The sequence below is a fragment of the Vicugna pacos genome, chromosome 10 (genome assembly GCF_048564905.1).
Source record: "Vicugna pacos chromosome 10, VicPac4, whole genome shotgun sequence".
Taxonomy (NCBI): domain Eukaryota; kingdom Metazoa; phylum Chordata; class Mammalia; order Artiodactyla; family Camelidae; genus Vicugna; species Vicugna pacos.
In genome coordinates this window covers 37,299,299-37,314,960 of record NC_132996.1, presented here as the reverse complement: position 1 = coordinate 37,314,960, position 15,662 = coordinate 37,299,299, and the positions used below count along the sequence as shown (strand labels likewise).

At 34.7% G+C, this 15,662-nt stretch overlaps 1 protein-coding gene across 3 annotated transcripts in view; it reads right to left on the bottom strand.

Annotated features, from left to right (window-relative positions):
* LOC102538092 (calcitonin) overlaps nucleotides 1-15,662 on the bottom strand; it is a 136,029-nt gene that overhangs the window by 102,127 nt on the left and 18,240 nt on the right. The window contains exon 1 of one of the 3 annotated variants that reach the window (XM_072969564.1): nucleotides 3,600-3,645. The exons of the other annotated variants lie outside the window; for them this stretch is intronic. The gene's annotated coding sequence lies outside the window, so the exon portion shown is untranslated. Of the gene's footprint in view, nucleotides 1-3,599; nucleotides 3,646-15,662 lie in introns of those variants that run through there. 3 annotated transcript variants of the gene reach the window in all.

Sequence of the window (15,662 nt, the reverse complement as noted above, 5' to 3'; positions counted from 1 at the left end):
CTAGAGGCTAGAACTCAGACATTAATGTGTCAGCAGCTCCCCGCTCTCTCTAAAACCTGCAGAGGAACCCTTCTTTACCTCTTCCTGGCCTCTGCTGGTTTGCTGGCATCTTTGGTGTTTCTTGGTTTATAGATGCACTACTCCAATCCTCCACCTTCACCTGGCTTCACATGGTTCTCTCTGCATCTCATTCCATCATGTTCCCTCTGTGCCTCACTGTCTGTATCCAAATTTCTGCTTTCTATAAGGACACCAGTCATATTGGACTAGTGTCCACCCTAATGACCTCAGCATAACTTGCTTACCTCTGTAAGGACCCTATTCCCAAACAAGTCACACTCTTATGTGGTGGAGGTAAAGACTTCAACATATTTTTTTGCAGTGACACAGTCCAACCTATAACACTCTCCATCCCACAATAGTTCTGAGGCATCCATGCTAGCATTAGAGCTGAGGAAGGTGGAATGTGGTTTTATTTCTTTGTCCTGTTTTACATTCTGAAATTCTTCCCCAAAGGTCCTTGTTCCTCCTCTAAGATAGTAAGATTCAGGTCAGATGGGACATACTCTTTCTGCTCCTCCCTGCAAAAGAAATAATCCCTCTCTCATGTGTCTCATAGACTGGTTCATATGTCAAATAAAACATGGGCAACACCTCATTAAGGTTCAATCTGTATGTCTGTGCTATGTGTGTGGCCCTAATGGCAAGACTGTTACTTGCACCTGGCTTAGTGTCAAGCAAATAGAAGCTGTTCAATAAGTGCTGGATGAAGTAAAATTTGTGACCTGTTATTTTGTATTAATTGTTAGAGGGTATTATTTACTAAACAGAAAAACAGATTTTCTTACCCATCCTTTAAAGGGTAATGACTTCGCAAAAGACTCAGGGTTTGAGGCTCCAGGCTGTGACATCAAACTGGTATTGAAAATGAATGAGAGGAGAAGTGATTTAACGTTACTGGACTTCACCATTGGCTCAGATTTTCTCCTCATTAGGGTTTTTCTTGACACTAGGAATCCCATCATAAGAATGCTTGACATCAAGTGTACCATCTAATAATTTTTATTTATTAGAATCTTTTGCAGTTTGTAATTTTTATTCACTGGTGCTTCTCAAATATTCATGTAAAGGTTGGTATGAAAATGGCAGAATGAGAAAATCCCAACTAGCAAACATTTAGTCTGTGAAGCTGCCACTGAGCTTATACATATAATGGGAGAAGAGGAAAGTATACTTAATAGTGCCATACAGGAAACAGTTCTGAAGAGTGAGGCCTGCAGGTGATGAGGTGGGTTGGGAGGGAGAGGAGGAATCTGAGGAATTCACTTCTCTTCCAACCTGAATCAAGGCTCTCCTGTCCATTGACTGCTATAGGATCAGATGTGCATCTTATTGATCAGATCCTAGGAAATAACTCCAGATTCCTCTTAGTGCTTTACAAAGCCCTGTAGTTACCTTATCTGCTCTCCAACCAACAGAATAACAGAACTGTTTTGCATAGTAACCACAGTGCATGGTCTAATAGGCATACAACAGGCAAACACTCATCCATCAAACAAATATTAATATCTGTGCCACATATGTGTTGTGAGGTTTCATGATATTATGTATATTAAGAGACTGGTCTTAATAAGAGCCCAATGCATAGTGGAAGTTAGGTCGGATTATTATTACCAAATCTTCACTTCCACCCTGTAATTTATACATCTAAGCCCTTCATGATGTGATTTTTCTATTCTCCTTTCTGAAGTGGATTGTATGGCCTTGCTTCACTAACATTGAGCTTGGCCATATGACTTTCTTTGGCCAATGGAATATGAGTGGATATAACATATGTCATGTCAGACCTAAAGCTTAAAATGTGCTTGAAAATTTTTTCCTGGCCTCTTGGAGCTTTCGCTCTCTGTCATGAGAAAAATATGTCCCAGGTGTTCAGTACTTCTTCAGCCTGGGTTCAGAAATGAGCACAAGTGGAGCATCCTAATTCAAGCCAAAGTCTGGAGTTCAGCCTGGCCAAGCAAGCTCACTTGAGATCAGCCAAACCACACATATCTGCAAACTCACCAGTGAGAAACATAAACATGGATGGAAGCCACTGAGATTTTTGTTATTTGGCATTATTGCAGCAATAGGTGACTAATAAAGTGGGTACTTTATCTATTATTATTATTATTATTACTACTGTTATCTCTGGCCAAGGAACACGTCAGTCTTTGGAATCCCACTGCAGCAAGGAGCAAAGAATATTACAGAAGAAACTACCTAGACACACAGAATGTCATATTTTATTTTGATACAGAGAAACTGATACTAAGAGATCAGAATTAATTTTACAAAGTCTCACAGCATATTCACTGACAGATATGCAACCAGCAACCAGTAGAGGGGCCACGTATCCGAGTTTGTCCAGGATGGTCCCAGTTGCCACCATTTGCCAGCATGTAATGATTACTAGCTCTCCCTTACTCTATCAAAGTGGTCCTGATCTGAATGACTGAATTATATGGTTACCATACTCACTGGCTAACATTCACAAAAGTTACTTTGGAAGTTGTCAGTGAAGATGATTTCAGCTTTAAGTAAAAGAAAATCCAACTCAAACTGGATTAAATGGTAAAAGGGGACTTACTAGCTCATGAGGAAGGTGGGAACACCAAAGGCTTGGTTTATTCTGACCTTTCTGTGTAAATATAGTATAGAATTCCCATATACCCTTCATCCAGCTTCTCAAGAAGTTAATATCTTACATAACCATGGCCCATGTATCAGAATCAAGAAATTAACATTGGTACAGAAAAAATTAATTCAACTATAGAATCTATTCAGATTTCACTAGTTTTTCCATGAATATTCTTTTCCTGTTCCAGAATACCACATTGCATATAGTTGTCATGTATCATTCTCCTTTGATTCTCTACCAGCTTCTCAGTCTTTCCTAGTTTTTTCAAGACCTTGACACTTTTAAATACACTGGTCAGATATTTCTTACACTGCCCTCCCTGCATTTCCCCAGTTAGGCTACCTGATATTTTCTCATGATTAGATAGAGTTTAGGGATCTCATGTAAGAATATACCAAAGAGAGGTGTATTTCTCATTGCATCATATCAGAGAGCTCGTGATGTCAATATGTATTACTGGTGATGTTCATCTTGATCGCTTGGTTAACATATTGTCTACCAGGTTTCTCCTGTTACTATAGTAACTATTTTTCCCTTTCCATATTCTGCCTATTAGATGAGAATCACTAAGTTCAGCCCACTTGAGCACTTCATGATTTTCTGACACTACATTATGCTCCAGACTCATCTTGTATATTCCCTCCCCCAGTCCTAGAATCAGCTATTTCTCCAAGGATTCCTGCTTTATTTTACTGAAAAATGTTACGGTGAAACCATGATCTGGGTGCTTAGTGTGTGCTGCATCTTTTGATCAGCTTAAATGTCACAGGACACAACTATTTTCATAGCTTTGTGATTGATTGCCTTATCTCTTTACTCCTGATCTTTCCACTGAACAAGAGCCTACCTTGTATCTCTCCAACACTTCACTTATTCACTCACTCATTCATTCACTCATTATTCAATACTGAGCTCCTACCATGTGTTAGGTACTCTTGTATTTGACACCGAGAATTCAACTGTCCTCTTGATAGTGTATGTACACAGTCTCTGAAGAAATATCCTGCTGAGATGAAAAAGATAGATAGGAATTAGTCAGGCAAAGGGAAAAAGGTAGAAGGTAAGGTTTTTAAAAAAATGGAAAATAAATGCATGTGCTCTCCAGAGCATGTGCCCAGAAGGACAGTTAAAGAATCAGGATAGTTGTTGTTTTTTAATTCTACTATTAATTAGATAACATCATTTTATATTGAGAGTAGCCCTACTCCCTCACCAGTTGTACTCAATTTGAAAGAGTGAGTAGGGAATACATAAAATCTCTGACTACATGATAATGCTATATAAAATACACTAATGACCAAAAGAATGAAACACCAAAACAAATAAGAAACACTAACCAACTATGTTTCCTAGAGCAACTCTGTTAATTTGAATCAATTAATATAGAAAGAGTAACCACTATGTGATTTGTTTACAATGCCGAGTGCTGGGAATGGAGAAGCAAACAAGAAAGTCATGACCCTGCCTTCAAGCAGCTTCAGTCTGGTGTGATGAGCACTATAGAAGGAAAGTGTATGGAGCTATAGGGCACATAGTGAGGGATTTAACCACCTTGGTGGTCAGAAAAGCGTCCTAGAGGAAATGGCACTAATGCTGAGGCTTGAAGGAAGAGCAGGAACTAGTGAAGAGAAGAAAGATCTGGAGCCAGATGTGTTACTTCTTGTGATCATTTTAAACTCCAAAGGACTCATCTATTATCATAGTTTTATGATGAAATCCATAAACCCTCTGTCTACTCAATCTGTCCACTGAACAGATTTCTACCCTGACTCTCTTCAATATCCCTTCATTCATTCATTCATTCATTCACTCATTCAATGTTTATTGAAAAGAGGAAGGAAAAGCATTCTGGATTTAAGAACAGCTTGTGGAAAGGCCAGGAAGAAAAAGGACATGGTGTGTGCTTAAGGAACTGAAGGAAATGCATTATACCAAGAGAGAAAAGATCAGGAGAAAGAGAGGTAAGAAATGAGACTGGAGACTTGGGAAAACACCAGGTCCCACAGCTCCTTCAAAGTCAGTTGAGGGTTTGGGGCATTAATCCAAGTGCAGTGGAGAGCCACGGAAGGTTGCTAAGCCAACGAGTGACCCGACTGGGTGACTTGGCTGCAGTGGGGAGTACAGATTGGAAGAGAGTAAAGCATTAACCTATGCAAGACTTAGTAAGATTAGTTTTCTCCCTGCCCTACAGAATTGGGGTGAGGAATACACAAGGGAACACATACAAATTCCCTGGAATGATGTTTGCCGTATGATGAGCAATCCGAAAATTTTAATACCTTCTTTAGTCCACAATGTTAATTCTTTTTCAAATACTCTCATTTTTCTCTTTATTCCCATAACCATATGGGGGGAGATTAATCATTTAAACTTTTTTTGCAGCAATTAAAATTGATTACTGAGCTAAACACAGTAAACAAATATGAATAGCACCTGGGTTCTTCCTTAAGACATATTTAAAACAAGCCATAACATGATGTGACATGTTACACTTACGACATGAGCCAAAGCTCAGAATGGTATCCTTCACCTCTCTGTCCTTAATGGCAAGCAAAATGTGTGGCACAGTGGACATCAACACAGATTTATTGACCAGATGAATGCATACTCTGGAAGCTCAGAGGATGAAGCAGGAGGCTTGGGTGCACTGTAAATTCAATCTCGAAGAATTTAATACAAGCTCATTAACGACTATGGCTTTCTTACATATTTTGTTGATGAATGTTTGGAATGATTGTTAGTATGCTTTCTGGGTTTTTTTTTAATGCAAGTTTTTCTGAATGATTAGTCACATTTTCAAATCAAAACTTTCCTATCAGGAAACACTGTGTAATAACAAGAAAACATCAAATCTATACTGAGATGCTTGGTTTGATAATGTTAAATTCCTAATTATATTTGTTATTTTCATCTGAGTCACAGAAAATATGAGGCAAATTTCATTCTCTGTTGTTGACTTTTTCTACCACCTACCTGCACGCTGGCGACCTAACCTAATCCCTAGCTGACGTGTGTTTACATAATCAAAGTAATTTTATTCTTAGTCTGAGCAATACACCACTGAACTTGTATAAAACTCCTATAATGTCAGTAAACTAAATGACTGTGGAGTCTTAACTAACACAGTTTCCTCTAAGTAATATATGTAGTTCTCCCAGTGTCTGTGCTAATGTATTTTACTTCTGAGGCAAGCTGAAAAATGAGATGACTAATCATAATGGCTTTGGGAACAATGAGCATTATTGTGGGAAAGTTAAAAGCTAAAGCTGTTTCATTCCTGTGTCTGTAGTTCTTCAGAGTCTTCTGGTAGAACTGACCTTGGTCAAATTGCTTACTTTTCCTGATAGAGTTTTAACTATTCCAGATGAAAGTCATGACTGTCTATTTTCAATGCATTAGAGGCTGAGTCAGTGGCTCCATGAGTGACAGCTCCATGAGTGACATGTATGATCTCCGAGGGAGGACAAATGCATTTCGAACACCTACACATGCCCCTCAGGGAATAAATCGTTTTAAAGAAAACTTGAAAACTAATTCTGATACTGTTAGCAAAACTGTACTGTTTTTATAGCATTTGAAAGTACTTTTATTATAAAACCCAAAATCAAACTAAGAAATTTAAAGTACAGAGAATGTGGAAAGGGAAATAGAAGCTCCTATTTCCCAATTCAATTTCACAATCCCATACCCCCAGAAGTTGTCATTGTTAACCATTTCTTGTTACTTTCTCCTTCCAGAAATGTTCCACCTTATACAACTATGTAAGTGAAGTATGTTATATATTTTAACACAAATAGAATCATCCTATATACAATTTTGCAATTTTCATTTTTCAGTTAAAATTAAGTCCGTACATTTAGATCCTTATCTTCTTTTTAGTGCCTGTAAAGCATTACATATATAGACGTACCATAGTTTATTTTACCTACTAACAAGCATTTATATTGTTTCTTTTTTCTTGCTATTAGAAATAACACTGTAATGAATACCTTTCAACATCATTTTCCCAAACCTAAGCAAATATACCCATTCTATAAATTCCAAGCAGGACGCCTAACAGTTTTGAATAACATTCTTCAGTTGAAATGGAGTCCAAATACTCCATTATAACAACCCACAGGGTAATTTTAGAAATGGTGATCTGGAATTGATATAATCATGTGGTACTGAATTAGGCAATGTTCTAGAAATCTATTGCTACATAACAAACTATTCCAAAACTTACTGGCTTAAAACAAAAATGCTCATTTATTTAGCTCAGAAATCCGTAACTTGTTCAGAGCTGGGCAGGAAGAGTTGTGTCCGCTCCACACAGCGTCAGGTGGGCATGGCTTGACTGAGGGCTAAAAGATCCACTCAAGATGACTCACTCAGCTGGTTGGAGCTGGTTTTCAGTTTGAAGCTCAGGTGGGCCTGAGGGATGGGAACTCTCATTTTCTCTCTAACATAGGGACAGAGCTGGGTGAAAGCTGTTGCTTTTTATAGCCTAGTCTCAGAAGTCTCATAGTGTCCCATCTGCTGTACTATATCCTTTGAACTAGTCATAAAAGTCCTTCCAGGTCTAAGAGGACATTTGATGGAAGTGTGGTAAGGTTCTCAAAAAAGCTGGTGTGTTGGAAAATATTATTACAGCCACTGCTGGAAAATACAATTTGCCACAGTCAAAAATATAACTTTTTCAACTCTAGATAGACAAATAGTTCAAAATATTACATGTTTATTTTTGGAACAAGGACATCCAAGTATTATTGTTTTCCTTTTTCCTTTGATTCTGAAAAAATCTTTTACTAGAGTAATCAGTTTGTTTCCTTTCTGGATACATACTACTCACGGTAGTCTCAACTAAGACAAAAAACTGTAGTAGCTGCATGATCACCAACTTTTCTTTAACTGATGAGAAACAATCTATTTTGTTTTTCCATTCCCCTTTATATAGCATAGCATCTAATTATTATTATTTCATATATAATGTTGTATCTTCACTTGACTGATAAGAAAATCTAGATGTGAAAAGGTGAAGCAACTTTTCTAAAATCACATTAGTGGTACAGCTGGGAATGAACCTTGGTCTTTGTACTAAGCCTAGCTTCTGTTAACTAAACTTTCTAAAGCATTGGGTCAAAAGTTTTGTTATATCAGGCTTATCAGTAGGAAAATCTTGAGTTATGGCTCAATCCAGGAAGCTGTCATGCCCTCCTCAAAAACTATATTCTTGGCTCTTTCATGCTAGGGATGTGTGTTACACTCAGATCTGCATTTGAATAATACGATGTCTGTTGTTCTGTCTGAGAGAATGTTTGAACTAACTGAACAAAACAGGATATAGAGCCAATGTCGGGAGAACTAAACTGTTATGTTGCTTCTTCTCCATTCTTCTCCCAGCTCAACTTCCTGGTTCTATGATATAACACACTCTGATTAAATGCCATATTAAGATAAGGAATTAGTAGATAAAAAGCAACCACAGAATTCCTGCCAGTAGGTAAAAGAAACCACAGAAATCTTCTTGCAGGAAGCTGATCTTGACCAGTGAGATGAAAGAAAGGAAAGATCTATTGTGAAGACTCTGACAGTTTAGAGTTAGTTCCCCAAACTGGTTGTGCATCAAAATCAATTGGGGAACTTAGTAACTACTCAATACTCCTCCTGACTCATGGAGATTCAGATTTAGTTGGCATGGAGTGGGGCCTGGGAATACCATGTATCACATCAGATGAAGCTGATGTAATAAGCCTTCAGATCTCTTTTGGAAAGACAAGTTTAGCACACTATTCAGGCTTTTTTTTTTTAACCTTCAATCTTGAGCTTTTTTTTTTTTAAGTTTTGATATCTTCCTCTCTTGTCATCATTTTTTTTCCCTCTGGGTTCTTTTTTTAAAAATACATACAAGTTATTGTCTGTTCTTTAATAGAAGTCAAGATTCTGATTCATTCTTTAGAAATTATCATATTAAGTTATTGTAATATCTTTTAAGCTTAATATGATGAAATTCTATTTTTGATGTTTTTGTTGGAAATGAAAATGGATAAGCCTCGTAGAGTATAGGATTTGGGGCTACTTGATAAATTAATACTTATATTTTCTTTATATATTAAAGTTCATTGCCACTAAACTACACCAGTAGGATTTGTTGAACCTTTCTTTTTTGTATAGTAATGACTGCCTCCTGGAATCAATGTTTGGTACAACTTTGAAAACTGGATGGAGCATCTAGTGACTTACCAAAAGAATGATTTCTCCAAGAAGTGGAGTTACTATTTGGCATTCATCAAAACTCCCTAGAAGCATCTAGAAGGCTTTTAGACCCTTCCTTCTTCATTTCTCCAGTCCAACAGTACACCAAGCAGTGTTCCCCACAGCTGTATTGAGGATTTTTATATTGGGCCTCTTGTATTCTTCAATCTCAACAGGAAATTCATTTGTTCATTCAACAGCCTTTTTGAACATACACCATATTCTAGGCACTAGAGATAGAAAGGTTAATAAGATAAACACCATTCTTGCTTTAATGGTGCTTACAGTCTGATGTAAAAGAAAACAGATGATTATATAATCTGGTATAATAACTTGATTGGGCAAATTTCTACCACAGCAACAGAATAAGCAATATATATATATATATATATATATATATAATGAAAGAGAGAGAGATTCATTACAAGGAATTGGCTTACACAATTGTGGGGCCAGGCAGGAAAGTCTGAAATCAACTGGACAGGCCATCAGGAAAGAAAGCCTGGAAATTCTCAGGCAGGAGGTGATGCTCTAGTTCACAGGGGGAATTTCCTACTCCGCAAGAAACTTCAGTATTGCCCTCAAGTCTTTTCAACTACTTGAATCAAGCCCATCCGGATTACGGAGAATAATCTCCTTTACATAAAGTCAACTGATTGTAGATGTTGATCACACCTACAAAACACCATCATAGCAACACTTAGATGAGTGTCTGATTGAATAGGGTCCTATATCTTAGCCCAGGTGACACATAAAACTGATCATCAGAGTAATGTTTGGAAACTGCTATGGTATAGAAAGAATAAAATGCCATGGGAATCTATTGTAGCCTAAGAAGAGTCAAGTATTTCCTGAAAGAAATGACAATTAACATAAGACTTTAAGGATAAGTAGGAACAAGCAAGGTGGATAGAGAATATATTCTGGATTGCGGAAATAGTGTAAAGCAAAGGCCAGAGAGAAAGCACTAAAATTTCTTCTTATCAGTTTTTTTTTCTGGCTTCCTTTTTTCAGAATACCTACAAGGTGATGGCAATTCTTCAACAGGAACCAATAATTTATTCTTTGTTTTGTAATCATTATGTAAACTCATTGTAATGTTCTTAGTGATGAATCAGATGAAACTCTATTTTCATGTTTTAATTAGCATTTTTAATTACCAGTGGGATGAAGCACATTTTCATATGTTGATTTGACATTCAGGCTTCTTCCTCTATAGATTGCCTGCTTTTAAATTTTGCGTATTACTCTACTGGGTAGTTTTCTTTTCCTGATTGACTACATATGATTTGGATATTACTAGAAATCCTTTGTCTTTTCTGTACTGCAGATATACCTCCCAGAGGACAGCAGTCCAAACTGGGAGGTTCGTTTGTAGGTGAGGGCCAGGAGACCTCATTAAGTCAGAGAGTGCTGGAGTGACCTCAATTTTGGGCTCAAGTCTCACTTCTAGGACAGCCCCCATATAGAGCAGGAAAAACAGGGACAAAGGAAAGAAAGGGGAAAGGAGACAGCCCATCTTACAAAGCACAGTATTTTTTCACAATTCAGAATAAATGACAGAAAAGGGAGCTCTAAAATCCTGAAGCTAGGAAATCTACACTGACCATCCCCTCTTCTAGTACAAGCAAACTCATTTCACTGAAATACAAGTAATACAAAAGAAAAGTAGTCAGACCCATTAAAAATTATTATCAGAAAAATAGGAAAACTAGGATCAGAATAACATTCTTTCAAGCAATGAAAAACAGCCAGAATGACATGTCCACAAAATAAAGGAAAACTATATTCTACTATTTAAAACAAATAAGATAAAAGAAATTAAGAAAGTGAGAGAAGTCATAAAACAACTTAAATTAGAATTTTTAAAACTCAGAAACAGTATTATTGGAGAAAAGAAAAGAAAATCATTTGAAATTGGAACTTTAAAAACCAAGGAATGTATTAGAAATTTTAAAATATATATATTTTAGAAATAAAGACTAAACTAGAAGTAATAGATTAGTGAATAAAACAACATAAATAGTACATAAAGAGAAACAGAAAAATGGAAAGGAGAGATATTTTTCATTAAAAAGAATTAAAGAGAAAATGATACAGAACATTAACAAACTGTGTGTGTATATGTATGTTTATGTGCATGTGTATAAATTCCCAAAGAAGAAAACCAAAGCAACTGAGCAGAATAGAACAAACACTAAACAATAATCATTGAAGAAAACCATTCTGAAATAAAAGGTAACTCAAAATTACATATTGAAAAGATACACTTCATACTCTGGAGAATCAACTGAGAATGACTGACACCAAAGCATTCTGCAGTAAAATAATTAGAATTCAAAGAAAAAGAGAAATGCATTAAAAATAGATATTCAATAACAAAAATTTTAAAGCCTATTTCAGCTAGAAAGTTTTAAATTATGCTATCAAGCAACACTTGTATTAAAGCAGAAATACAAGTATAATGAGAGAATTTTTTGGAAGAATATTAGTGAAAACAACATTTCAGAATCTGTGGGATACAGCTATTGAAGTATCTATATCAACTCAAATATAAATGTGACTTCATGACAACATATTAGAAATTATAGCCAATTCAATTATATAAAAGGAAGCAATCAGAGGATTAGGAATTATAGAGAAAGAGATAAACCTATCTCTCTTTGCATATAATAAGATTAAGTATCTGGAAACCCAAAAGAACAAAAGGACTATGCTTTAATAAAATAACAAATTAATTGTAAAGTCAGTGTTCAAAACCAATAATTTCCATGGTAGTTTGAACAAAAGATAGTTAAAATATACAATGGATGAGGAAAAAAATCCATCTAAAATAGCAAAAGAAAAAAGAAAGAGAGAAAGAAGAAAAATAAAAATAAAATAAAATACTTAGAACAAGAACTGCCACAGCCTCAATGTGTAAAATAATAAGACACCTTAAAGTCACAACATAGGTTTGAACAAATGAAAATTTTCCTTCCTTCTTAAGTTGAAAGACTTAATATTAAATCAATGTCAGTTTTCCCTAAATTAATTTATAAATTTCCAATTAAAAATGTCAACATCTATTTTTACAAGTTAGACAAGTTCGTTATGAAGATAATTTGGAAGAATCAAGAAATAACAAAAATCAGAAAAGCCCTACAAAAGAAGAACAATAAGCAGAGGCTGGTCCTATCAGATATAAAAACACTTAAAAGCCTCTGTAATAGTAAGTGTAGTACTGGTGCATGGATAGTCAGACAGTCTAATGATTTAAAATAGAAAGTACAAAAATAGACCCAATAGCATATGGTAATTTGTGTGATAAAGGCAGTAATTCAAATAAGTAGGGAAAAGATAGATTTTTTTCCAAATGTGGTATGGAGGGGGAGGGTATAGCTGAGTGGTAGAGTACACGCCTAGCATGCACAGGGTCCTATGTTCAATTCCCAGTACCTCCATCAAAATAAATAAATAAACCTATGGACCTGGAGATCGTCATTCCAAGTGAAGTAAGCCAGAAAGAGAAAGAAAAATACCATATGATATCACTCATATATGGAATCTAAAAAAAAAAAAAAAGGCAAACGAACTTATTTATAAAACAGAAACAGACTCAAAGACATAGACCACAAACTTATGGTCTACCAGAGGGTGAATGGGGTGAGAAGGGATAAATTGGGAGTTTGAGATTTACAAATACTAACTAGTGTATATATAAAGTAGATAGTATATATAAAATATATAAAACAGATAAACTGTATAGCACAGGGAACTATATTCAGTATCTTACAGTAACTTATGGTGAAAAAGAATATTAAAACAAATTATGTATGTTCATGTATGACTGAAACATTATATTGTACACCAGAAATTGACACAACATTGTAAACTGACTACACTTCAATAAAAATATATATACAAAAATAAATAAATAAATAAACTTAACTACCTTCCCCAAAACAAATAAATAACATTTTAAAAATAAATAAAATGTGGTATTGAGATAACTAGATAGTTAATAGAAAATAAAATTGGAGCCATTTCTCACACCGTAAACTCCCAATGGATAAAATGTTTAAATAGAAATGACAACACCATAGAAGCACTAGAGGAAAGCTGAGGAGAATTCCTCTATATCTGCTAGTAGAAAAAACTTTTCTTACTGTGACTAAAAATTCAGAAACAATGAGAAAAGACTGAGAAAACTGATCTCATATAAATAAAACTTTTGCAAGAGAAAGAAAAAAACATGAAAACAAGGTTTTAAAAAGCCAGAAAACTAGGGAAAAGGCTGTAACATATCACAGATAAAGGGTTGATATCCTTAATGTATAGAGAGTTTTTAAAAATAAAGAAGAAAACCAACAATGTTAGAGAAGAATAGGTTGAAATAGACAATTCTCTGAGAAAGAAATGCAAACGGACCCTGACAGATGAAAAGGTTTCTAGCCTGATTCATAACAAGAAAAAAAGGTACAAATTAAAATCTATTGAGATAACATTGTTCTCCTATCAGATGAGTAAAATTTCAAAGTCTGATAGCAGGCTCTGTGGTCTAAGCTGAGCAGAACAGGCACTCATTCATTGCTGGGAAAGATTCCTAGCCTTCAAAGAATGAACTATATAACACACACAACAAAACTCTGAAAAAAATATTATACTGAGTAAAAGACGCAAGACATGAAAAAGTACATCTTGTATGACTCCATTTATATAAAACACTAAAACTGGCAAAACAAAGCCAGTTTGGTAAAAGAAAGTGGATCAATGTTTGACAGGGATTGGGGATTAAGTGCAAAAGAGCACAATTAGGGTTAAGAAAGTAATCTGTATCTTGACAGTGGTGGTGGTTATTTTTGTCAAAACTTGTCAAACTATAAAATGCATTTAATTTTATATAAAGTATACATCAATAAAGTTGATATTTTTTAGAAGAAAAACTATTAGGAGAGTAAAACAGAATAAAGAACGGAAGGGAAGGGGAAGGGAGGGGAAAAGGGAGGGAGGATGGAAAAGAGAAACAAACAAACTTGGTTCATATAAAACAAAACAAGAAAAAAAGGAAAAAGAAACAAAGATCAGATGGAACAACAGCAAAATAAAGAGACGACAGAAGACTGCATCAGAAACTATATTATGTAAATAGACTAAACATTCCAGTTAAAAACAAAGATTGCAGGACTGTCTAAGCAAACAAGACCTCACTATATGCTGTTTATAAATGTGAAAGTAAAAGAATGGGAAAAGAAAACACTAACCAATGCATCTATGTGGCAATATTAACATCAGATAAGCAAACTTTAAGATAAGTAATACTAATTAATGATAAAGGACATTTCAAGATCTTAAAATAAGTCAATTCAACAGTAAGGGAAAAAATTCTAAATTTTAAATCCACTAATAATACAGCTTCAAAACATACACAGCAAAAGTTAATAAAACTAAAAGAAATAGATAAACTAAGAGCAATAAATAAATTCACAATCATAGATGGAGAATTTAACACATCTATCTCAGTAGCTGACAGAAGAAGCAGTCAGGAAATACAAATAAGAGATTTGAACACCCCACTAAGCAACTTGACCTAATTGACCTACATACAAAGCTATATTCAACAAATGCAGAATACACACTCTTTTTAGGTACACATGGAACATTTACCAAAATAGCTCATATGGTAAACATAAAGCAATTCTCAACAAAGTTCAAAGAATTAGAACCATAGAGAGTTCTTTCTTCTGATCACTGTGAAAATAAATTAGAAATCAATCACAGAAAAATAATTAGAATATACCCAAATATTTAGAAATTAAGCAATATACTTCTAAATAACTCATGCATCAAAAAAGAAATCATAATGAAAATGGAAAATATTTTGAATGGAAAATAAAAATATGGCATAGCAAAATTTATAGGCCAAATCTGAAAATGATTATGGAAAAAAGTATAGCTTTAAATACATATAGTTTAAAAAAATGAAAGGATTAAGAATCAGTTTCCTCAGCTTCCATCTCAGGAAGTTAACAAAAAGAACAAAAATTAAGCCCAAAGAAAGGAGAAAGAAGAAAATAATAAAGACAAGAGTGGAAATTAATGAGATAGAAAGCAGATAGAAAATGGAGAAAATCAAAAAGCCAAAAGTTGATTTTTTGAGAAGATTAATATAATGCACAAGCCCCTAGCAAGAGGAAGCAAGATAAAAAGAGGATATTCAATATCAGGAACAAAAAGGGGAACATTACTAGAGATCCTACAGATGTTAAAAGGTAATAAGAGGGTGTTATAAATAATATTGTGCCGTTAATTTTGATGATTTAGATAAAATAAACAAGTTCCTTGAAAAAGACAAGTTACCAAAATTTACATGAAAAAATGGAAAGTCTGAATAGTCCTATATCTGATAAAGAACTTGAATATATAATTTAAACCTCTCCTACTCCAAAAAAGAAATATCACCAATCTAATAAAAATCATATCAGAGGGAAAAAAATGGACATTTCCCAATTCACTTAATGAAGCTGGTATATATACAAGGACATTACAAGGAAAGCAAAATACAGGCAAATGTATCTCATGAATGTAGATGCAGTAATCCTAAATAAAAAAATCAAAATCAAAAACCATCAGTATGGAAAAAATAATAATAATCATGACCAAGTGGTATTTATTCCAGAAACACAAGGTTGGATTTACATTCAAAATTCAGTGTAACTCACTACATTAGCTGCATTAGCAAAAAACATGAAAAACAGCATATGATCAT